Here is a 26,085-nt window from a genome sequence, read left to right as displayed (position 1 = left end):
TTTGTCCTGTTGAAATATTGTAAACACAACGCAATAAATGACATCTGAGGATACTATTATTTCTTACGGTTTATTTATATTCAACAATCTAGTTACAGGCATATGTATTAACATTGAAATATCATTGTAGTGTACACTCAACGAAATCACTTCCAAATGTTGTTTTTACTCTTATGTTGCTGCTGCTTCTAATGCTGCTGCTGATGATGATGATAATTGCCGACATCTATATTGTAATTTTAGACTAGACTATGTTCAATGTTACGTACTACACATGTAATATAGCATTGCTGGTGAATTGCCTTTAGCATTTGTAACGTGCGAAAGATCAACTAGGCCAACAGTTCCCTTCAGAGAATGGCATGCTCGACCCTGAAGGGGATACTGGTCTTTATATACACTAAATTCTCTATCCACATGAAGCCCGGGCATTGCTAATTTGCATATTACCAACCAAGTAAATGAACGTACTATGTACGTACTTCCGTCTATAACGGAATGTTATACTATGAACGCACATCTGCTGCCTACAGCGGACCGTTACACTATGAAGGCACATCCGTCGCCTACAGCGGACCGTTACACATTGAAATATCTTATATCAGGGACAATTTGTTATCGAAGAAAAATGTGATTACAAGTTTGCCCAAGCAATTCTTGTTAATAAGGGTTTGAAATGGTAGAGTTGATTATGTAGGGGCTGTTGTCTGATCTGTAGATTGTTATTCTTTACAATTTCCCTTTCCCACACGATGCATCATTCTCTATTTGGATATAGTCCGAATATCCTTACAAGAAACAAGCAAAACTTTCATCGGACTACTTTATCAAATTGGCTAAAGTTACCCGATCTTAGTTATATGTGATAGGTTGTAAATATTTGATAGAGTCTATGTTCATGTAAAAGATGAAGAAATTCTTTCAGAACTGGTCAAGCAATCTAGATGGTATATTTAATCTTTATCTATGTATTTTTTATCATCTGTAACATTGTTGCTTTTATGATCTAATAATCGGACTGCCGTTCCAAAAAAGAAAAGAAAAATACCCGATGTTTTTTGGGGTTTTTCAAATGAGCACACGTCTTAGATGGCTTAACAGAAGTATCCTTATTCCGATTTTGACAGCCATTCAGAACAAGTTTAAAATGCCTCACTCGGGTTTCCCAATATGAGGTGTATTCATCTGGATTAAGAATAGTCTGTTATATAAACCCGAAGAGAATCAAATGAAGTTGATAATATTGTAGTGCTTAGGGACATTTAAACGGTTTCGTGCTGTAAGTTTATTAAGAATTATATACTTCTTTACCACATTGTACAAAGTACCAATATACGTATTTCATTTCAGCTATTGAATGTTTATTATTAATTTAAAGAACCTGCCGTTCTGCTCATATTTCTCTCATTTAAAGACCAAATCGATATAGGTGGCGACAACATTGCAATAAAACTTTCAATATTAAAACTACTGTTGTTGATTTCATTATTAAAATCATATATGATCTGTTCTAATCCAAAGGTGGCAGTATACGCCAGATATGATAAATGTTATTAATTATGTATATAGCTTTGTACAAGATAACTTCAAATCAAACAATTTTTTTTCAAAACCGACTAAAAATATAGGTTGCAGTATCAGTAAGTGATGAAGGAAATATTCGTATGAAAATAATTCTATACATAATCAGTATGTGTCCAACATCGTTTTAGCACGTGCTAATAAAACAAATCAGCACACGTCCTTCACTTTCATTAAGTAGCTTGGATGTAAGAACACTTAACGCGATTTCGAGAAATACAACTTTGTTCACTATTTCATCGGGTTAACTATTAATTATTAACTAGTAGTTCAATAGATCAATTCAATATCTGATAAAATAGTTTAATGCCTTATACCATGCAATATTAACATAAATAAGCTTATAAATCTACGATACAGTCAGATGTTTGATAAAACCTTAAAATCCACACGATGCTTGATTGATTTAAAACAGATTTGTATAGGAAATACCAACGACATCCCTTATTCAACAACTGACGCACTATATGCTAATGAGGTAGATAAGTTGTCGAATAATGGCGCTTTGCAAAGAGTACTGAGCAGTTGCCTTTTTCTGAACACTTTTTGAGTTTTAGTCTTCATAGATTTATAACTAGAGAAATAATGTACATTTTCAATCCTGTTTCTAAAATAAATGTGATGCAAGCCCTTTCGAATGAAAATGTATCAATGTTGTTCAGCGAAAAATCACCGACTTAAACTGACGTATGATTTTCTTATTATCTCTTTTTTCTTCAAATGAATATATTTCAGCTTTAAATCAAAATATTTTACGAAAATAACAGTGTAAGTATAATTATATTGTTTTCCTAAAAACATATTTAAGCAAATAAATTCTTAGCAACGCTGGTGCGCTTCATGGATATGCAAAATCGCGGCCGAGCGTTCATATTGCATGATCGTACAGAAAATAAGAATCAATCCTTAATAACAACTTATGTTACGTGTAGGGAATCATGTTTGTATATCGCATTTCGTCGTTTGTAATCAGAATTACGAAGCTGAACATAATGTACGGTTCCTTTTCAAAGTGTGTGATTGTTGTTTGCTCAGTTTCCTAAAACTCAAAAAAGTGATAGAATGTGGGATTCAAGAGACAGAACTGCGTGAATATGGCTACGAAGTAGTCTAGCTCATTTTAGAATATTCATTTCCATTCCAACCTTTTCGAAAGTCCGAAGGGCTGAAATTCATTGCATGTTCGGGCGGGGTTTAATTATGTAAACGGTCTAATATGCACATTGTGGTGTATATAAAACAATTGAAACTACTGGGAGGGCCGAACAATAAAACATACTCCTGTTTAAAGTTAAATCGTTTCTCACATAATGTCAGTACTCCTGCCTTAAGTTAAATCGTTTATCGCATAATGTCAGTACTCCTATTTAAAGATACGCCGTTTCTCGCATAAAGTCAGTACTCTTGTCTTAAGTTACGTCGTTTATCGCATAATGTCAGTACTCCTATTTAAAGATACGTCGTTTATCGCATAATGTCAGTTCTCCTGTTAAAAATTACGTCGTTTCTCGCATAATGTCAGTACTCCTGTTTAATGTTACGCCGTTTCTCACATAATGTCAGTACTCCTGTTTAATGTTACGTCGTTTCTCGCATAAAGTCAGTACTCCTGTTAAAAATTACGTCGTTTCTCGCACAATGTCAGTACTCCTGTTAAAAGTTACGTCGTTTCTCGCATAATGCCAGTACTCCTGTTTAATGTTACGTCGTTTCTCACATAATGTCAGTACTCCTGTTTAAAGTTACTTCATTTCTAACATAATGTCAGTATTCCTTTCTTAAGTTACGTCGTTTCTCGCATGTCAGTACACCAGTCTTAAGTTACGTCGTTTCTCGCATAATGTCAGTACGCCTGTCTTAAGTAATGTCGTTTCTCGCATAATGGCAGTACGCCTGTCTTAAGTAATGTCGATTCTCGCATAATGTCAGTACGCCTGTCTTAAGTTACGTCGTTTCTCGCATAATTCCAGTACCTCTGTTTAAAGTTACGTCGTTTGTTTCTCGCATAATGTCAGTATTCCAGTCTTAAGTTTTGTCGTTTCTCGCATTATGCCTTTACTCTTGTTGAAAGTTACGTATTTTTTAGCATATGTCAGGAAAGTAGTACAGATAACCACAGCGGCAGTTTTTCGAGTGTACATGTATTTGATATTTTCTACGACAGTCATACATAGTAACTCAAGACAATCGTTGCATACCTTCTTGCGGATCTGTATCGTCCCCAGGAATATTTTTCAACGCGAATGAATCGAGATCATATTTAATCCACATATTATGTCATGATTATGTCAAATACATGTACACAAAATGCTAATACACTCGTACAATACTTCCCATATATCCAACGGAGTCGTTTCCCTACCGTACTAATAGTCTTGTCGCAACTAATCGTAACATATTACATAAACTCGTACATATTATCGAACACAATTTATATAAATAAATAATCATAATGTCGAATAAGTATAGAAGGAATTTCGTACTTATGTCGAAACAATTTGTGAGCTGCCGTTAAAGACGTATATCCATGGTCTTAAACATAGCAAAGATTACGCAAACAACCGTACACACATGTTTACCAATTATTTCGTAGACAACTCGTGGCTACCGTTGCGAGTTCAGTCTTGCCGTATTTCGGTAGATGTCAGGTGAAATGTTGTGACAGTGTGAAAGGGATATTACGTGTTACGTTAAAATCATATACAAATAAAGAAATGCGATCTGGCAACCTTGTTTTATTGTACGTTCTTTTCGACTGACTTATGAAGTCACTAATTAACATTACAATAACATCTACATAACCGGCACAAAATTTAAGCGGTTTGTGACATCCCGTGGAGGTCACGAAATTATAAGGCAACAAATAGTTATACAAAACTGATTATAAGATAATGTAATAATTCTTTTGTATGGTGTTCTTAATATTTACAGACCAAGATAGTTATGGGAAATACTGGAGGAGGAAGCGGGGGCGGCGATGATGGATCCATTCAACCTGTACCTTCTATTGATGAGGGCGATGGTGGAAAAATAAGAACAGGGGACAGGGATGCTAGTATGAAGTCCCTACGTGTCAGTCCTTTATTAATGGCCGTGCTTCAGGAGGCTCGGAGACAGGCGAATCTGCTGACTGTACGTGACGATGAAAGGGTCCCCTTTCTACAGCCACGGTGTTGTTATACGTAAAGATAAAAACAAACACTCAATGGGATCGTCCATAATTTATTTAAAGATGCACTGTTACTCCCAAATAAGATGTACCATGTTTAAAACAATTGTTTTAATTTACCAAGGATTAATAAATGTCAAAAACAATAGTTATTTTGAAGGATATTGCGTTTAATTTGAAAGTAATGTGCAGAAAACACGGCATTTCTCCTTATGAGACGAAAGTAGATCACAGTAAATCTTTTAGCATTCACCAAACATTTAATTTTTTGCGTTTTCTGCTATTAAGTACACGGTTATAAACTTGTAATCAGTAATTAAGATTTTCCATAAATGCATTATTTAGTAAGCAGTTGAAGGTTAATCACTCCAAATGTATGCTTTTTATACATGTGTATATATTGATTTTGAATAAGAATGTCATTTAAATATATATAAGAATATATCATGTCAAAACTACGTCGTGTTAGCCTCTCTCATTCATTCGAGACAATAAACTGGGTTGGTATTGTCTAACACGTGTCTGTGTTTTTGTACGAATGAAAAGTATATTTAGGCACGACCGCCCCTTGACCCGCCCCACTCCTTGTTATTTCACCAGTGCATTAGAGTTTCGCCTTTTGATCGACATTTAATTATCATATTAAATATTAATAGTAAAGAGTATTTTCAAACTTGTACGAGGTTCCTTGTGTAATATTTTATTCCAACCACCGAATATTTTCGGAAAGCACGCATCACCGCCATAACTGCTCACACTATGGCAGTCAAGGGTTACGGCGTTCGTTTGAAATGCCAATAGACATTCCTATATGTCTTCTCCAAAATGAGAAGAAAGTTTGAAGTTAAAACACGTCGTTTAGATATATCTTTATAATGAAAAGCATTGTAGCATTTTGTTTGAAGTGAACACACGGGGTTTCGTGCTATGTTATTTATTGACTTGAAATACGTGTTTGAACCGAAATTTATAATGCACCAGTCAATTGTAACCACGCCACTTTGACTTTCGGTCCAGCCAAGCCCGGGCAATATCTCCGCCCTACGGGGACAAACTGCTGGCAAAACCCCCGCACCCCAGGGACCTTGATAATGCCAATTACCTGCTATATTTGGGGTAAAGACAAAACCACCGCATTCACCCGGCGCTACGTGGCAACCTGGAAGGTAAAAACACGGCCCATTTTCCCGGCTATCCCCGGTATACTACCGGACCTTGGGGGGGGCAGACTTTCTGCTTATAAGTTTCTTCTGAGGAGTCTCATCGACTGATATTGTGTGGAGCGTTGCGCAAGGTATATTTTACCATACATCGAGAAATTCCGCCAAAGAAAGCATACGAAATACCTCACACACGCACGCACGCATGCACGCACGCACGCACGCACGCGCTCACGCACACGCACACGCACACACACACACACACACACACACGCATACTTGCAAGCACCGCCAACTGAGGACACGCAACATTTTACATCCAAATGAGGACACCATTTTGCAGGATATAATTTTGAAAAATAATTACGTCAATGTGTTATACGGACATAAAGCTATCTTGGTAGAGGTTTAAATACGTTAACATTTTTTAACAAAACACCGCCAACAAGGGACATTGACACACCAAAAAAATGCGAACGAAACACCTCCAACCAAGGACATTCTGCCTCCGACCTCCAAAAGAGGACAATTTATTACCAGGCAAATTTGAAGAAAAAAACAAAGCGGTTGTTCGGGAAACGTTATACGTCAACCTGTTCGTTGTGTGATTTGACTGTAAACCCTCATTTAAGAAAAAAAAACTCTGACAACGAAGAACCCAACGGGGGTCACACCGACCTCATTGGTTCATTTGTTTAACATTCTGCATGGCGTTTTTTAACAGATTCCGTCTGTCTTTCTTACATGTTTGCTTCCTTGATCCACATATATCCCTCGATATTCTTTGTTTACGACAAATAACAACTTCTAAATCCCAGAATCTGTTCAGGATGCACATTATCAAGTATGTTCATTCTAGATGGACCTTCGATTTCGTTTTCATTATTCTGTCAAAGTCGACATTGTTTCTCCGTCGTGTTTTTTTCACTGGTCCATGGGACTCGTTTCGTGGCCGTTGGAGCGCTAGATTGCAGACTTGGTGTCATGGACGTTGAAACACAGGCTCGCGGGCTTGGAGTCATGGTAGTTCCGGCGCTGGGTCGCGTGACGAGATACGTAGTCGTTGGAGCGCTAGGTTGCGGGGTTAGAGTCGTTACAGCGCTGGGTTGTTTGATGAGAGACGTGGTCATTAGAGCGCTAGGTCGCGGGAATGAAGACATGGTTGTTGAAACGCTGAGTCGTGTGATGATAGACGTGGTCGTTAGAGCGCTAGGTCGCGGGAATGAAGTCATGGTTGTTGAAACGCTGAGTCGTGTGATGATAGACGTGGTCGTTAGAGCGCTAGGTCGCGGGAATGGAGTTATGGTCGTTGAAATGCTGGGTCGTGCATTTAGAGACTTGGTCGTTGGAGCGCTAGGTCGCGGGAATGGAGTCATGGTTGTTGAAACGTTGGGTCGTGCATTTAAAAACTTGGTCGTTGGAGCGCTAGGACACGGGAATGGAGTCATGGTTGTTGAAACGCCGGGTCGTGTGATGGGAGACGTGGTCGTTAGAGCGCTAGGTTGCGAAATTGGAGTCATGGTCGTTGAAACACTGGATCGTGTAATGAGAGACGTGGTCGTTGGAGCGCTAGGACGTGGGAATGGAGTCATGGTCGTTGAAATGCTGGGTTTGAACCTTGATCTTGCCAAGGTCAACAAGAGCGCCTTAAAGAGAACACCAGCGCTCGTCTGTTTTTTTCTCCTTCGAAAATGAGGCATAACTCAATACAAACTAAAGCCAGAGTTATGCCCCTTGATGTACACATGCATATTGTCCCTGGTAACATCTTAACCAAGTTTTATTTAAATATGAAGTGATTTAGTTACTGTCCTAGGTAAAAGACTGCATGGTGCCCACAGCCCTGACAGGTGCCAAGGCATATCACAATACCAAGATACTTTTTTCTGAATTTTTTTTCTTTTACAAAAATTAATGCATATCAAATTTCAGTAATAAACAAATCTATTCATTGGCTCTAGATACAATTCAACCAAACAAATACTTAACGTTTTGATAGCAAACAGAAGAAAGTTAATACATTTTTGTTTGACATGTTCATACATGATGTTATTTCATTTGCATTTCATCAATTTATCCAACAACACGAAAAACATCACATCACTGAGAAGTGACAGAAGCATTCAATACAAAACAATACCACACACCATTATTTACCATGGAACAAAAAACAATTGAATACACTGCAGTGTAAATGACCACAAACATCATGGACAATTCTAGCAAAATCACCTCCAATTGAGGACAAGTTATTACCATATTCAATTTCAAATTTTTAATTGTTAAAAAATAAATAAAAATAGAACAATATCCAAAGAAAATGTCAATCACTGATGGTATTCAGATATAAAGCTTAAATCAAAATGCAATCTAGTCTATTCTATAATTTAAAGTATCTATTTGTTTAATTGTTTGCTTTTTGATGAGCCTATTGCAAGGCCAGTTGCCTTGTTCTAATGTACCCTTTCACCATTGTCCTTGATCGCCTGGCAAGCATTGGATACTTCTTTATAAGTTCAAGACATTTTAACTTATTTTTGGTGGAGTATTAAGCTTAAAACTGTTTTTAAGGCCATTTTCTACCACGTCTTCTTCAGCCTAGCTCCAAGGTGTTCTGACTGTGGCTGTTCGTTTTTCCTAAAACACAGAAATACAGGCTATTTAATAGACAAAAAAATCACTATATTTTCATCTATTTTGAGCACTAAAATATGAAAGTGTGTTCTTGATAGTCCTCTATAGGACAAATAACCATAAAACATATAATCCTATATTAAAACATGTTTTATCAATTGAAGTTGTCTAGGAATTAGCAACAGTGCCTCTGCAAGTCAATATATAAATATGACCTGTATTCAAGATGATGTGTTTTCACTGAAAACCTTTATATTATTTGATTTCTGAATTTGTACAATAAAATGGGCACGGTAAGCAAACTCATTTTTCTGTAGCCCTGACCTGAGCAACATGTCTTACAGTGCTATATAATATACATTGTTGTCCATGTTAAACATGTTTGACTTCAGGATTTTATTTGATATGTAGAAATTCAATTCAAGGCCTTTCTGTTAAATACAATTAGATATTTTCACTGTAACTTTTTACACTGATCAGTAACATGACACACATTCTGGCTAATTTAAACACTGAATAGGTTTTTTTTTTAAATTACAAGTATGGTTGTTACACAAAATTAATTGTACACTAAGGAAGACAACAGAAAAGCCTGATCACAAAAGTGCACTTACTCCTTTACAGAAACAACACTTTTCAAATAAAATTTGCTTCAAGAATAGAAATTTCTAATTGTTACAAATTTCAATATGATTCTTACATGGTTTGTGCCAATCCCAGCATTTACGACTGCTATTGAGTTGACCTATGGAGACAAAAACATATTATATACGCAAATAGGTCTGCTATGTTTCTTAACGCTAACAATTAATGCTATTTATAATAATGAAACAGGTGTCTCTCGACAAGTGTTATTTGAATAAAATTGATGTACATTAACAAAACATCTTTCTGAGGACTTTTCTAAAAATATCACCTCCAATGGAGGCCAGTTACTTTTATTAGACACCATGCCTGTATTGAGATCTCAGGTATTTCAAATTTCCTTGATGCCTATGCAGTACTGGTTATGAAATATTGAAGGTGTAGTGTTTTTAATAAAAATAATTTATCTCAAACACACACACACCAACCTCGATTTAGGGAGACAATTTATCTCTACACAACAAGGCTAAAAGAGACATGTTGCAACAAAATGACATAGCATTTTGTCTTTTGAACCTCTGGTATTTTGATTTTGTTCTGTGGTAAGCATAATACTGAAAAAAAGTATTCAGCTTTACTGATTGTAAGCACATACAGGTACATATATTAAACATTTCGGTTAATGATAATGCTATTTACATACAATGATGTACAACCAAGATTGTGAAATGACCTTCAACCTACGACTAGAATGATGTCAAACTGATTTTAATATCTCTGGTGGTTTGAATTTCTTATTTGTTAAGCAAATTTCTACATGTTGTCATCACCTCAAACGACAATGAATTTGGTCGAACACCCATTGATGTCCAAATGAAGACACTTCATTCCAATCTCTTTGAACCCATTATGAAAACTACATTCCAAGACTAATTCTTTTACAACAAGGGCAAATCTATACATGAAAACATCAAATATCAGGCACCCGTTCATCTTATATTATAAAAACGATAAGTGTACCTATTTCAGTCCCTGGTTGATCAACGGAGGCATCAACATTATCAACATCCACATCATCAGCATCCACATCATCAGTATCAACAGTATTCACATCATGACACTGTTCAGCTGCAATACAAAAACATCACATCACTGAAAAGTGACAAAAGCATCAAAAACAGAACAAGATTATACATTATGGTATTTACCATGGAAGAAAAACTACTGAAAACAGTGCAGTGTGAATGACCTCCAACTGAGGACAATTCTAGCACAAACACCTCCAATTGAGGACAAGTTATTACCCTTGAACAACACATAAAACTATTTCATAAATATCTCTTGTTTCAAATATCATCCTACTCTAGGCACTTCAAACAATTTAGTCTTTAAGACAGGAGGCACGTTTAAAGAAAGTATTTTAAAGAAAACCCACTGACAACCAATATAAAAAAAAAACTTCTGCAACTTCTAGTTAAGAAACAAGAGCTGTCATAAGACAGCGCGCTTGACTACGCCGCTTTGACTTAGAAGTGAAAACAATAACAATGTTATATGTGCCTGTCAAACACAATAAAACAATCAAATTAAAAAAGTGAACAAGAAGCGGGATGTGACAAAACCAGGTTTTTAATGATTGGCAGAAGAGATTCAGTTTCAACTGCTTTCTTCTATCTTTAGTAGCAGTGACCTTGATGCCATGGGCCCCAAACACAATCCCCTGGAAGTCCTCCATAAACTATTCCTACATATTAAGTTTGGTCAAAGTATGTCAACCATAACTGGAACAGTAATCTATTTTTAGTAACAGTGACTTTGACCCAAGAGGGCCGAAAGGCAATCCATGAAAGCTCTGCAATTGTGCTATATTCCAATTTTGGTCACACTATGTCAACCCTTACTTGAGATATTCAGTACCGGTACTTAGCATATTTCTATTTTTAGTAGCAGTGACCTAGATTCCATGGGCCCCAAACACAATCCAATGGAAGTCCTCCATAAACTCTTCCTACATATTAAGTTTGGTCAAAGTATGTCAACCATAACTGAAACAGTAATCTATTTTAAGTAACAGTGACTTTGACCCAAGGTCGCCGAAAGGCAATCCATGAAAGCTCTGCATAGACTTGTCCTATATACCAAGTTTGGTCACACTATGTCAACCCTTACTTGAGATATTCAGTACTAAGCATATTTTTATTTTTAGTAGCAGTGACCTTGATTCGAATGGCCCCAAACACAATCCAATGGAAGTCCTCTATAAACTCTTCCTACATATTAAGTTTGGTCAAAGTATGTCGACCATAACTGTTACTACATTTTCCTGTGCTACAGAAGTTCATTACTTTTATTTGGATTGGTTTTTCTTACTGCTTAAAGACCGACTGAATTAGTTTCAGTAAGTTATCTGTCCTCTGACGATACCTTCACCATTTTTACTTTCCTGGGCTCTGTTAAGGTAGTGCGTGGATTCCCTGTGGGCCACTCACATTTTTTCATATAGGTTTTCCAATTTAAAAACTTGACTATTGTACCTGAGATGTTAAATTTCTCTGATTTTTGATAGTTAGAATTAAATTACTTGGAGTTTATTTTTTATACTGTGTTTGTCAATTTTTGACACTCGACAGAATTGTTTCAAACTTACAGCCTAAAGTTGCATTATGGCTTGCCTGAGCAGCTAGGTATATCTAAGGCATTTATTAGTTTCATAGTTATTTTGGTTTTTACAGTGTTATTTCCATTTGAATTTAATTAATGAACTTGAATTCTTGAATAGATTGTATAAAAAAATGCAATCATCTCAGTTGTTCTTCACACCCAACCTCCCTGCCTTTGCCCTGTGTCGAACCTGAGGGTTCTTGTAACCGCCCGTGCGGCTTACTACCACTTGTTGAGGTTCGGTTACACAGTAATCTATTTTTAGTAACAGTGACATTGACCCCAGGGGGGCGAAGTCAATCCATGAAAGCTCTGCATAAACTTGTCCTATATACCAAGTTTGGTCACACTATGTCAACCTTTACATGAGTTATTCAGTATGAGCATATTTCTATTTTTAGCCAGAGAGACATTGACCTAGACCATAACTCTAGGGGCCCAAAACACAATCTCAGAAAAGGTCTCTATAAACTCTTCCTATATACCAAGTTTGGTCTATTTATTTCAAACCTAGCTAAAATTATTCCATTCATAAGGTGACTTTGACGCTGCCTTCCACCAGCCGCCTGAACAATGACGCAAGTCGACATTCAAATAACTGGTTTTCCCTTTATGAAAATGTGGTTAAGAATATATATAAAAATGTGCCTTACAAAGGATATAAAAAGAAAAATTGAAAACAAAAGTCATTCCCATAATTTGTATTAAGGGTTAAAATGGAGTTATGTTCCTTGTTCTAAGATGGTCGTCAATAATTATGCAAAGTATTAAGGGCATTGAATGAAGGGTATAGACTGTTTTTTAATAAATCCCAACTTGCCCTACAACTTTAACCTGCCCTTTAACTTTAACCTGCCCTAAAACTTTAACCTAAGTCAATTAGGGGCCATAACTTGTATTAAGGATAATATGGAGTTATGTAACCTCATTGTGTGATGATCCTAAACAATTGTGTGAAGTATTAAGTCAATTGAATTTAACCTGCCCTAAAAGTTTAAACAAAGTCAATCAGGGGCCATAACTTGTATTAAGGATAATATGGAGTTATGTAACCTCAAAAGAGTGATGGTCTTGAACAACTGTGTGAAGTATTAAGTCAATTGAACAAAGGGTATAGAAGTTATTAATAAATATCCCAACCTGTCCTAAATCTTTAACCGAAGTTCAATAGTCAATCAGGGGTCATAATTTGTAAAAAGGATGATATGGAGTTATCTAACCTCATTGTGTGATGGTCATGAACAACTATGTTAAGTATTAAGTTAATTGAATGAATGTATTGGACTTCTAAGTGAAAATCCCAACTTGCCCTAAATTGCAATTTCTAACCGGACGCTGACGCTGGGCTGAGTAGTATAGCCCTCCTAATTCTTCGAATAATCGAGCTAAAAACTATATTCCAAGGCTTATCATAAAACTTTTTTTTTGCAATTTTGCTCAAATATCAGGCACAAATTCATCTCATATTATAAGAAAGATAAGTGTACCTATTTCAGTCACTGGTTGATCAACGGAGGCATCCACATCATCCGCATCCACATCATCAGCATCCACATCATCAGTATCATCAGTATTCACATCATGGCACTGTCCAGCTGCAATACAAAAACAACACATCACTGAAAAGTGACAGAAGCATCAAAAACAAAACAAGACTATACGTTATGGTATTTACCATGGAAGAAAAACTACTGAATACAGTGCAGTGTGAATGACCTCCATCTGAGGACATTTCTAGCACAAACACCTCCAATTGAGGACAAGTTAATACCCTTGGACAACACATAAAACTATTTCATAAATATCTCTAGCATTTAATTTCTTTTATGCTAGGAACTTCAAAGTCAGTTCCGTTTCATAAAACTGGAGACACCTCTACTTAAAGTGTTTTATAGCAAACCCACTGACGACCAATATTTAACACTTTGCAACTGTTAGACCTTTAAGAAAAAAACTAAATTTCAAGGCTTATAATGGAACAAAATTAAATTGCAATTTTACTTAAATATCAGGCAACCATTCATCTCATATAAGTAGAAAGGTAAGTGAAAAAGCGTACCTCTATTAGTCCCTGGTTGATCATCCGGGGCATCTACATCATAAATATCCACATTATCAGCATTATATCATCAGTATGAACAGTATCCACATCATCAGTATGAACAGTATCCACATCATGGCACTGTCCAGCTGCAATACAAAAAATCACATCACTGAAAAGTGACAGAAGCATCAAAAACAGAACAAGATTATACATTATGGTATTTACCATGGAAGAAAAACTACTGAATACAGTGCAGTGTGAATGACCTCCAACTGAGGACAATTCTAGCACAAACACCTCCAATTGAGGACAAATTAATACCTTTGAACAACACATAAAATTATTTCGTATAAGTTTCTAGTATCTAATTCCTTTAACTCTAGGCACTTCAAACAGTTCTGTCTCATAAGATAGGAGGGACCTCTACTGAAAGTATTTGATAGAAACCCCACTGAAGGCCAATATCAAAACACTGCAACTTCTAGTTAAGAAAAAAAACTATATTCCTCTAGGCTTATACTAGAACAAAAAATAATTGCAATTTTACTCCAATAACAGGCACCCATTCATCTCATATTATAAGAAAGATTAAAGTACCTATTTCAGTCCGGAGGCATCCACATTATCATCACCCACATCATCAGCATCCACATCATCAGTATCAACAGTATTCACATCATGGCACTGTCCAGCTGCAATACATAAACATCACATCACTGAAAAGTGACAAAAGCATCAAAAACAGAACAAGATTATACATTATGGTATTTACCATGGAAGAAAAACTACTGAATACAGTGCAGTGTGAATGACCTCCAACTGAGGACAATTCTAGCACAAACACCTCCAATTGAGGACAAGTTATTACCCTTGGACAACACTTAAAACTATTTCATAAATATCTCTAGCATTTAATTCCTTTTATGCTAGGAACTTCAAAGTCAGTTCCGTTTCATAAAACTGGAGACACCTCTACTTAAAGTGTTTTATAGCAAACCCACTGACGACCAATATTTAACACTTTGCAACTGTTAGACCTTTAAGAAAAAAACTAAATTTCAAGGCTTATAATGGAACAAAATTAAATTGCAATTTTACTTAAATATCAGGCAACCATTCATCTCATATAAGTAGAAAGGTAAGTGAAAAAGCGTACCTCTATTAGTCCCTGGTTGATCACCCGGGGCATCTACATCATAAATATCCACATTATCAGCATTATATCATCAGTATGAACAGTATCCACATCATCAGTATGAACAGTATCCACATCATGGCACTGTCCAGCTGCAATACAAATAATCACATCACTGAAAAGTGACAGAAGCACCAAAAATAGAACAAGATTATACATTATGGTATTTACCATAGAAGAAAAACTACTGAATACAGTGCAGTGTAAATGACTTCCAACTGAGGACAATTCTAGCACAAACACCTCCAATTGAGGACAAATTAATACCTTTGAACAACACATAAAATTATTTTGTATAAGTCTCTAGTATCTAATTCCTTTAACTCTAGGCACTTCAAACAGTTCTGTCTCATAAGATAGGAGGGACCTCTACTGAAAGTATTTGATAGAAACCCCAATGAAGACCAATATCAAAACACTGCAACTTCTAGTTAAGAAAAAAACTATATTCCTCTAGGCTTATACTAGAACAAAAAATAATTGCAATTTTACTCCAATAACAGGCACCCATTCATCTTATATTATAAGAAAGATTAAAGTACCTATTTCAGTCCGGAGGCATCCACATTATCATCACCCACATCATCAGCATCCACAGCATCAGTATCAACAGTATTCACATCATGGCACTGTCCAGCTGCAATACATAAACATCACATCACTGAAAAGTGACAAAAGCATCAAAAACAGAACAAGATTATACATTATGGTATTTACCATAGAAGAAAAACTACTGAATGCAGTGCAGTGTAAATGACTTCCAACTGAGGACAATTCTAGCACAAACACCTCCAATTGAGGACAAATTAATACCTTTGAACAACACATAAAACTATTTCGTATAAGTCTCTAGTATCTAATTCCTTTAACTCAAGGCACTTCAAACAGTTTTGTCTCATAAGATAGGAGCGACCTCTACTGAAAGTATTTGATAGAAACCCCACGGAAGACCAATATCAAAACACTGCAACTTCTAGTTAAGAAAAAAACTATATTCCTCTAGGCTTATACTAGAACAAAAAATAATTGCAATTTTACTCCAATAACAGGCACCCATTCATCTCATATTATAAGAAAGATTAAAGTACCTATTTCAGTCCGGAGGCATCCACATTATCATCATCCACATCATCAGCATCCACATCATCAGTATCAACAGTATTCACATCATGACACTGTCCAGCTGCAATACAAAAACATCACATCACTGAAAAGTGACAAAAGCATCAAAAACAGAACAAATTTATACATTATGGTATTTACCATGGAAGAAAAACTACTGAATACAGTGCAGTGTGAATGACCTCCAACTGAGGACAATTCTAGCACAAACACCTCCAATTGAGGACAAGTTATTACCCTTGAACAACACATATAAAACTATTTCTTAAATATCTCTGGTATAAAATTTCATTTAAGCTAGGCACTTCAACCAGTTTTGTCTCATAAAACTTGAGGCACGTTTACTGGAAGTTCTTTATAGCACACCCACTGACAACCAATATTATAACACTTTGCAACTCCTAGCATATTTCAAGCGTATCATAGACAACAAAAATCTTCAATCACTTATGCTTTCTCACACCAGAGGACAATTCAATACAATTTAACAGAGCAACCTTGGAGTTTACCAATTGCACTGACGGCAAATAAAAACTTTCTAGTAATTTAAATTGTAAACAAAACATGTACGTTATACCAAAGAATTACTCTTTATTTAAAATAAAGGTTGGGGCATGAATGTGAACAAGCATGCAAAGTTTCAAAGCCAGATGTCAATGGACTTTGAAAATATTTGAGGTGGTACGTAAACTTTAACGTAAATTCTAAGAAGAAAAAGGGGCATAATTTTCTCAAAATGCTTGATAAAGTTACCTCTTCCTGTGTACAGGTTGGGGGAATGGTGGTGAACAAGCGTGCAAAGTTTCGAAGCCATATGTCAATGGACTTTGAAAATATTTGAGGTGGTACACAAACTTTAATATAAGTGGTTACGCCGACGCTGCTACCGACGCTCGGGTGACTAGGATATCTCTCCTTATTCTTTGAATAGTCAAGCTAAAAAATCATTGGTTAACACCTTATGCTGGAGCCTGAACTATAACTTTCTGCCAACAAAGTTATGTCCTGTTATACATGTAAAATAGGTGAGTATGTATTTTCCCCAATTCTGCGACAATATTTTCCTTTAGATTGTCCTATTTATGAAAAAAACATTTGATAGAAATCAGGTAAGAATTGGCCAAGAAAAAAACTTTGTCTGCAATAACATAATTAATTATGCCTCCACTAGAATATGTGAATGCAACTGTTTATATGGCACATCATCACTTACATTCATTTCTACTTTGATAATAATTATATTTTGCATTTTTTTTTTTATTATGCTTCCTTGTTTTAAATAGTATTCTATTTTACAATCAATTATTGGTTACAATCAATTGATTAGATATTGGCTGTAATTGGAAAGCTGTTGCTATTTATATACTGTTTAACTGTTATATATAACAGTAAGTCACTCTAAGCTGAATTTTATGTATTTTATCGGATATACATGGTAAAGACTGATTTAGACTCTTAGATTGTTTTTTTAAAAGAAATAAAAAATATACATTATATCATATCTTGCTTTCAACCGGCTATTGGTAACATTCAATCGTATTTGGAGTTTTTTATAAAGATGAAATTAAACAAAATGTACGCCGTTAAATATGATATTGTTTTGGACTTCTGCTACATAAACAATAAATCTGACTGCAAAACAACCATGTATCTTAAAGATAAGTGTTTAACATCACATCAGTTCACATACAACTTCTGAGCATAAGCGACAGTAAATTTTGGACATATAGATCTATATTATTTTTGATTTTGATTGTTTTAATTCCTAATGACCACACTTGACTTAAACATTAACATTAGAAAGTTAAGGTTACTCACTGTACCCTAAACAGAATAATTTTGCATTCACAGTCACCTTAACATAAAAAAAAAATCGGGTCAGGATTCTTTGTCGGTAGGGTTTGGTTGTCTTGAAAACCTATTCAAATCATATTGTAGTTTATTTTTCAGAGGGCTACACGTTTGCTAAGGCCAAATAAAAAAATAGGTCTGTTTCAGGTTACCCGACCGGCCCCTTTTTTTCCCGCCGACCCTAACCTATTTTTCCCTGAAAAAAATGTGATTTGGGTACGAAATGCATTTGTTATGAAATGTATGTACGTAAAGTTGACAATATTAGAGTTGGATTTCTGAATGTATTTACCGTACTTCACCTTAGAGTTTGGACACCTTAAAATAAGTAATTTTTCGCTCTACGAATTTATAGAAAATAACCATTTTTACATTTTATTTACATGTATGGTAAACCTGCCTTTTTTCTTCATGTCTGCATTTTACCACTTATTAATTTATCCGTAGTTATCAATGGTTATTACGCCTATAAGTCACTGTAGCTCCTTCATCAAGATGATTAAAATCCCATTCAACACCATTTTATACATGCATTGAAATGAATAAACACCTTTTATCGGCTTCAGATCAAACAGTCACATTGTGTGACGTCACATAACTCAGTTATACCCACGAGGATCTCATGGAGAGCATGGATATTGTTATGCAGGATTAATGTGTCTGGTGTTTTTTTTATTGTAACTTAAGTATTGCATTTATAACTTTAATTCATCACATTTAATAGTTACCTGTATCATTGAATGTGTTGACTTTATTGTTTATATGCCAAGAAATCCTATCCAATTTTCGATTAAGAAGGAAACCCCTGTATGCCAGCATATACCTGGATTTTAGCAGCATATGCATTATGTTCCATTCAGTGGTTTTGTGCTAAGGGTTAAAGGGCTGGCTTGGTTCTCCATGAAATTTTTATCAGTTATCTGCTGTTACAGCTAATTCATTTCATTTAATGGCCATTACGACCAGCATGAAATTCAGGGGAGCAATAATTTTGGTCATTTTTCGTAAAAATCTTTCTATAGTGCATGGTTCTTAGATTTAACGCTTCATCTCATTTTGTTTATTACGACACTTGTCAAAAATAAAAATTCAATAATAGTTTATTATTAAGTATTGACATGATTTTCTTAACTATAAAAGTAGAATTATTTATTAACTAAGCTTAGCATTACATCTTTGATATTGTTTATGAACAATCTCCTTGATAACAATATTTAACTATCTAAACCACACTCTTGTTATTATGTTTAATTATGTTTAAAGATTGAAAACATCAAGTACAAATGTACTAACTACATTTCTTAGTTCCCCGACAGCTAAATATTTTCCTCACGCCGGCCAAATCCTAATAGCCTCTTATAGAACAATACCGTAATCAAGTCGTTTAATTTAAAAACTTGAGTACGGTATTGTTCTATAAGAGGCTCTTAGGATTTGGCCGGCGTGAGGATGTTTTTTTTTTAAACAAATAGAATCACAAACCCCAGTCACTTATCAACTTCCGGCTCAAAATGTTATGACTCATGTATATATAATAAAATGATACCGGGGAGTTGTTTATCTGTGGATGTCGAAAATCTGCTTATAGGGGCTATACTCCGTATGATAAAATAGCTAAAAAAAAAAAAAATTCGAAAACTGACATAAACTTGGCATCGATGTGTACAATGCATTGAAACTTACTAACTGAAGAACCCGGTCTCCGACACAGTCTTTTTTACATTTTGGTACTTTTTTTACAATTATGATAAAGCGTAACACAGTCCATTAGATAATTGTCCTGAGATTCGTTACAGAAGAAAACTTTTTTGGTGCGAATCTGGTGTACAGTCCCTTTAAGGGTTCATTGTACTTTGCGCTCATTATAAATAGATAAATGAAGGGTCTTCACATTGATACAAAAAGCTTAGTTCCTTCATTCACAGCAACATATAGTTGATTAACGCAAGATTAGCAGCATCAGTAGAAGTTATATGATAGTTAGTAGAAGGAATAGTAGTAGCTGTTGTTGTAGAAGTGGCAACAACAACAACAACAATTCAGCAGGAGCGGCAGTAGTTTTAGAGGTATCATCATCATCATCATCATCATCACCATCATCATCATCATCATCATCATCATCATCATCATTGGTGGTGGTGGGGGTGGTGTTTGTGGTGGTGCTGACGGTGGCGTTGTGGCGGTGGTGTTGACATTGGCAATAGCAGAAGCAGTAGTGGTAGTATCAACAACAATAGCTGCAGCATTACCACCTGTATTACTAAGACCTAAGAGCACACGTATTAAATGACCAACATAGTCGGTTCTGTTCGGTGGGGTTAAATACCTATTTACAGTAACGATCGTCAATATTTTACAGAAAAGGAGTCACTCAAGGACAGCGACCATTGTCGTGAGTTTATGTCGGTCAAAATATGTTCTTTCACAGGTCACGGTATGAAGACAATGCCAGATGAACACAAAACTAAGCATTTTTTAAGATTGAAACATTGCATCGGAGATTCAGTTTCGCCAATGTGATATATTTTTTCAAGTTTCGTTTGTATTTCCCATTTTCCATGGTGTATACGTATACTTACAAACTCAATATTTTTTACAGTGAAAAAACAACAACAAAGCTTTAAAAATGAACAATAAGAGTGTGTGTTTTTGTTAAAAAAATGTGAACCCAATAAATCTGACATTTTAAAATCAATATCCATACGCTTAGTTTAGCATACCCTTAAATATAATTCGACCTATGAGACGGCCAGATTCATATATAATGTAATATAGGTTACATTTTCATTCCAAATAAAACGGTTGGTTAAGCATACCATTTTCATTAACATCTGTCATATGTCTAAAACGATAATGTTACACATTAAAACAACATATTTTTGTTTAAGAATAAGTAAATAATAAGTTTTACTAAATTAAGTACTCTGTAATTATGTCTAACACTTGATACTTCTTCATGTCTTTCTGGGCAAAATTTAATACATTCTTCCAAATCTTGACCCAAACTACAGCAACTCCCTAGATATGAAAACATGATTAAACACATGGTCAGATTCTCGGTCAATTAGGGGTTAATGTGTAGCTGAAATTGGCTCTTGTGTAGAAATGAAAAGTGGAAAAATTGGCTGGTATTTCTTGGCATAATTGATGTTTCAATGAGTATTACTGTACGATTATTGCTTCATAAAGTCTATATTAAAAGTGTGATACAAGTTTCAAAGTTAATTGGCGGATCGTTTTACAAACATGTTATGTCTGTGTTTTCTTAATCTCTGCATTGCCCTTGTTGTTTCTTTAATCCTCCATTAAATATAGCACACATCCTTTTCACCAGGCAATAAATCTTTAAGGATGGGTAGTAACCAACTAACTTATCACAGTGATGTATACGGTTAGGTAATCTAGCTAGGCATTGTAACGATAAAGATCAATAATTTTTGTCTGTGAGACTTAGTAACTGTAAAAGTTCAGTCGATGTCCTTTGGGTGTCCGAAAATTAGGTACCTAAAATAAATTATTTTTGAAAATAATAATGGATGTCCGAATTTATAGAATGTCCGAACTCTTAAGGTGAATTACGTTTGTGCTTGTGTGGCAGGTATGTTTCAATTCTTGAACTATATTTTCTTGTCAGATACAAATGTGTCAGATACTGACTTTCGGATTGATATGTCAGACTTAAGTGTGCAATTTTGGCAATAAAACCTGCATGCTACTTGTTCTTCAAACCTGAACCCCAAGGTCCTCTTGACAGCATTGAGGTTTCCTTGGCTGATGGCTTATATGGTAAATTTGCTGTCCCACTCTTCATGTAATTATGTTTCAGGGAGGTTAGTATTCTACAGAGGGTGATTGAAAGCAAACGGGTGCATAAAGAAAAGTAAAACCGTTCATCATCATCATCGGTGGTGGTGGGGGTGGTGGTTGTGGTGGTGCTGACGGTGGCGTTGTGGCGGTGGTGTTGACATTGGCAATAGCAGAAGCAGTAGTGGTAGTATCAACAACAATAGCTGCAGCATTACCACCTGTATTACTAAGACCTAAGAGCACACGTATTAAATGACCAACATAGTCGGTTCTGTTCGGTGGGGTTAAATACCTATTTACAGTAACGATCGTCAATATTTTACAGAAAAGGAGTCACTCAAGGACAGCGACCATTGTCGTGAGTTTATGTCGGTCAAAATATGTTCTTTCACAGGTCACGGTATGAAGACAATGCCAGATGAACACAAAACTAAGCATTTTTTTATATTGAAACATTGCATCGGAGATTCAGTTTCGCCAATGTGATATATTTTTTCAAGTTTCGTTTGTATTTCCCATTTGTCTGTGAGACTTAGTAACTGTAAAAGTTCAGTCGATGTCCTTTGGGTGTCCGAAAATTAGGTACCTAAAATAAATTATTTTTGAAAATAATAATGGATGTCCGAATTTATAGAATGTCCGAACTCTTAAGGTGAATTACGTTTGTGCTTGTGTGGCAGGTATGTTTCAATTCTTGAACTATATTTTCTTGTCAGATACAAATGTGTCATATACTGACTTTCGGATTGATATGTCAGACTTAAGTGTGCAATTTTGGCAATAAAACCTGCATGCTACTTGTTCTTCAAACCTGAACCCCCAGGTCCTCTTGACAGCATTGAGGTTTCCTTGGCTGATGGCTTATATGGTAAATTTGCTGTCCCACTCTTCATGTAATTATGTTTCAGGGAGGTTAGTATTCTACAGAGGGTGATTGAAAACAAACGGGTGCATAAAGAAAAGTAAAACCGTTCCTGGAAAGTCTTAAATAATAGCAGAGTGGTGTACCATAACTTAGTTGAAATCCAACCATCATTGTCAAAAGTATTTAACCAGACAAATAAAGAATGTTTCCTTTGAAGCATGTAACATGTTTAAAAACTACTGATAAACCTGAAAATTGATGACTTTTATTTTTGTTACTTTCTGAGTCAACAGTTACTGAAATCAATATATAAAAAAAAGAAAAAAAAATATTCCGACCTACCTACCCTATTTTTTTTAGCAGTGTTACCTGAAACACACCTATTTTTTATTTGGCCTAACAGAAGTCGTACCAACACAAACTCACACCAATACGAGTCGTGCAATGTACGGACAGGTCGCCCCACTTATGTATTATATAGGCTGTATGGGTAGATTCATATAAGTAGCTTGTCATATAGACTTTATATTAATTTACCATCATAAATTCTTAATCAATAAAATACCTTTAAAAAAGATATCCAATAAATATTGTAAAAAATTTGACAGAAATAATATGTACTACCGTATATAATCCATACGCGGGGCGACTTCTCTATATATATGGTGAGACTTCATAGTAGTACTAGTTTGTGTTGGTACGACGGCTCTTGTAATCACGTGTTTGATGAAGTTCATGCATGGTTGTTAGCTACAAGCATGATTGTATGCTGGTCTAAAAAAATAGACGTGTTATACAGGATTCTTCCAATACCTAACGTCTAAACGGGTTTGTGCAAAAACAGGGTTTTTTTGAAACGTATTGAAATTTTATTTCGAAAGAATTTTGTTTGAAATAGGTTATAAAGGTTTATATTCATATTTTACCATGTAAGTACAAATATATTTTGCACAAAAAAGCATTAAATTGCAATAAAACGAAACTTGACTAACACAGACTACAATTATGCAAAGCTTAACAACAATGCATTGTTAAATTAAACCACAAAGGTTACACTTGAATTATTTTTAGACAATACCTTTCTCTTATTACACTTAATGCACCAGTCAATTGTAACCTCGGCCCCCAAGGTACGGGGGTATACCGGGGATAGCCGGGGAAAAGGGCTGTGTTTTTATTTTCCAGGTGCCCCCGAAGGGCCGGGTGATCGCGATGGTTTAGTCATAACGTCAAATTTAGTGGATAGTGGGCCTTATATAGAGTCTCTGGGGTGCGGGGGCATTTGGCCGGCGTTTAACAATCAGTTCGTCCCCGCAAGGCGGGGATTTTACCCGGGGTTTGCTGGAATGAAAGTCAAAGTCCTGGCTATTCCCTTGGACCTGGGGGGGGGGGGGCGTGGTTACAATTGGCTGGTGCATAAGTGTTTCATGAAACCAGTCATCGATATTAGACTTTTGGATGAACAAGCCTGAATTCTTAAACTTTTGCTTGGCATCATTTTTTTTAACAAGCCCTGCTATATAAAATTCAGAATGTTAACAAGCCCGGAAGACATTTTTTCCAATGCAGGGGTTGCTAATTCATATTGATCTGTCAACAAAGCATCACCAATTTGAACTACCTAGCAGGTGCCCTTTATCTTTCCGCTCAATAAACTTAGCGCTGGGCTCTGTCATTCATGGCTAGGAAAACAACAGGTGGGACATGGACGCTTAGAGTCGCCAAATAAAAACCGTCTCTGAAGACTGAAGCTAACATTCATCAACGTACAATTATTTGGACTAAGATGTATGCTAAGCATAATGCTTTAATGCACTGCTTTTGTAGATACATAAGCTTTAATAAATTAAATCATTCAAAAATAACAACTGGCGAATAGCTGGTGTTTAAACATAACAGCTGAGCAACTTAAATCTTGTTTTGTTCATTTTTACAAGGATACACTGAATGTCTCCGAAAACTCGTCGTGTTGACATATAATAATTCTTTAAATTAGCATAAAAAATGAAATAAATTTCTATTTCAAAGAAAAGTATATAGTTTCTTATATAAACAGCTATTGGGCACATCATAATTGTAGAAACCATCACTGTATCTCTATTTTAATGAAATTTTCCGTTTCCGGGTCAGACATCGCGAAGACATATGACACTCTTAAAAATTAATCGAAGTAAACAATGACCCTACTGACCTCCAACTGAGGACAGTCCATTTTTATGATTTTATTTTTCGTTTCAAGTCATAAAACGAACTTTGAGACTACCTTAAAAAAATGCCAAATGAGACCGTCCACAGACGGCGGTAATGGTCTCAATCGCACGCACGCACGAACGCACGCACGTACACACACACACACACAGACAACCAGACAGGCATACATACAGACTCACACACACACACACAGACAGACAGACATACTTACATACAGACTCACACACACACACACACACACACACACACACAGACAGACAGGCATACATACAGACTCACACACACACACACAGACAGACAGACATACAGACAGACATATTTATTTTGGGAATGAGAACATAACATGGCCAATCAAAACAGCATGTACAATAAATATAAAAAATATCACATCCATGCAAATACGACTGATCAATGCCCTGCACATCAGCACCGAGGATAACTCAAAATAGGGTCACAGAGAACCCGTATTTCCATTGAGGACCTTAAAATACCAATGCGGATTTATTGCGCACTTTTTGAAAAGAATAAACAAACCTACAAAACTTCAATTAGTCGGAATTTAATTTATGCACTATTTTGATTTGCAAACCGACCTGATTAAACTTCTATGAAGTTACTTTATAATTTAATAATGATATTACTTTGGTAGCTGATTATTGCAACACAACCAAGCCATATCTTTAATCTGCATTGTCTTTCTGTAAAAACATTATATCGAAACATGACAGATACTTTCGTTTTGAGCAGATGTTGCCTTAAATAACGAACTATTAAATCGGAAAGATTGTAAGTGACATTAAGTCAAAAAGCTGATAAACCCTTTGGACTTTCAACCTTATACATTGTAAATATACTGTATTCAAACTGTTTAAGCGAAGATAAAATGCCCGTATGGAACTTCTTGTAATGGTCACCAAATTGTAATTACCTCCCTTGTTGAAGACTGTCGTCTGTAGCGCATCATGAAAACCTTGTCTGGTGGCAATATTTAAAACGCGAGTTAATTATTTCTCGCTTTAAATGTCACCAGAAAACAGTTTTCACCCACCTTTTAAGAAATAATGCTTCACTCTTCTTAGAACTATTTAAAGACCGATCAGACCATTTACATACTCTGAATCACTGCGCGAATATCCATGACAACCACGAATTATTGCATATCCGTACGAAATTATTTTCACTAAACACAAAAGAGTTCCG

General features: G+C 35.7%; 2 long non-coding RNA genes across 2 annotated transcripts; one reads left to right on the top strand and one right to left on the bottom strand.

The window, feature by feature from the left end:
* The first annotated feature begins 1,140 nt into the window (after positions 1-1,140).
* On the top strand, positions 1,141-5,208 carry LOC128207010 (uncharacterized). The gene is made up of 2 exons (XR_008256631.1): positions 1,141-1,279; positions 4,513-5,208. It is a non-coding gene; the product is annotated as an uncharacterized LOC128207010 (long non-coding RNA).
* A 2,962-nt stretch (positions 5,209-8,170) lies between these two features.
* Positions 8,171-16,215, bottom strand: LOC128206713 (uncharacterized). Its single transcript, XR_008256558.1, has 9 exons — positions 16,118-16,215; positions 15,572-15,666; positions 14,991-15,121; positions 14,432-14,526; positions 13,850-13,980; positions 13,278-13,385; positions 10,150-10,257; positions 9,245-9,289; positions 8,171-8,547 (listed from the first exon to the last, which is right to left on the bottom strand). It is a non-coding gene; the product is annotated as an uncharacterized LOC128206713 (long non-coding RNA).
* Between the last annotated feature and the right edge of the window lie 9,870 nt (positions 16,216-26,085).

The sequence above is a fragment of the Mya arenaria genome, chromosome 10, assembly GCF_026914265.1.
Source record: "Mya arenaria isolate MELC-2E11 chromosome 10, ASM2691426v1".
In the NCBI taxonomy this organism is placed as follows: domain Eukaryota; kingdom Metazoa; phylum Mollusca; class Bivalvia; order Myida; family Myidae; genus Mya; species Mya arenaria.
The sequence above is the reverse complement of the archived record's forward strand: the minus strand, read 5'-3'. Positions and strand labels throughout refer to the sequence as shown.